This window comes from Triticum aestivum, chromosome 3D (assembly GCF_018294505.1).
Source record: "Triticum aestivum cultivar Chinese Spring chromosome 3D, IWGSC CS RefSeq v2.1, whole genome shotgun sequence".
Classification (NCBI taxonomy): Eukaryota; Viridiplantae; Streptophyta; class Magnoliopsida; order Poales; family Poaceae; genus Triticum; species Triticum aestivum.
The window spans coordinates 313695784-313696459 of NC_057802.1; positions in this window are offsets into that span (position 1 = coordinate 313695784).

Genomic DNA, 676 nt, shown 5'->3' on the forward strand with positions numbered 1-676 from the left:
GGTAAAGAGGTATGATCAAAGTGTTACTTGCCTTGCTGATGATCCGTGAAACCTAGAGACTCGTAGTAGCACGCTTCGCACTCCGGGTACTCTATCACAAACAAACAATACATACATAAGCAATCAAGCAAGGGTGCACGAGTAAAACTCAAAATAAGAGATCTAACCAGAAAGTTCAACTTAAGAACTCCGGTTTGCAAAAAGAATCAAATCGAACGAAGCAACGAAACTCAAACGGCGAAAGAAACAAGCTTCGTTTACTAATCTGGACCTAAGTCAAATTTTACAGTAGCAAAAACTTGTTTGAGTTGGTTAAACAGAAAGAGGGTTTCGAGATGAAACTCTAGGCGCTTGAATCGCCTGATTCCGATAAATGAGCGAAAAGTTATACTAAAACAAAAAACAGATCGGAAAACGCGATCGAAAATAATCGCGGAAAATCCGAGAAAAAGAAAAACTGATGAACAGGCTAATGAACTAATGTTCGCTATCTGCGGTTAAACGAACGTACGGACGAACGTCCGCAAAATAAATAAACCGAAAAAAACTAAACCGATCAATAAAAAAAATTCGCGGTTTCCTAAAAAAACCAACGGTTTTCCGAAGAAAACCGGCGGCGGCGCGAGCGGCTACCTCTGGCGGCGGCGAGGTCTAGCAAGGGGCGGCGGGACTCCGG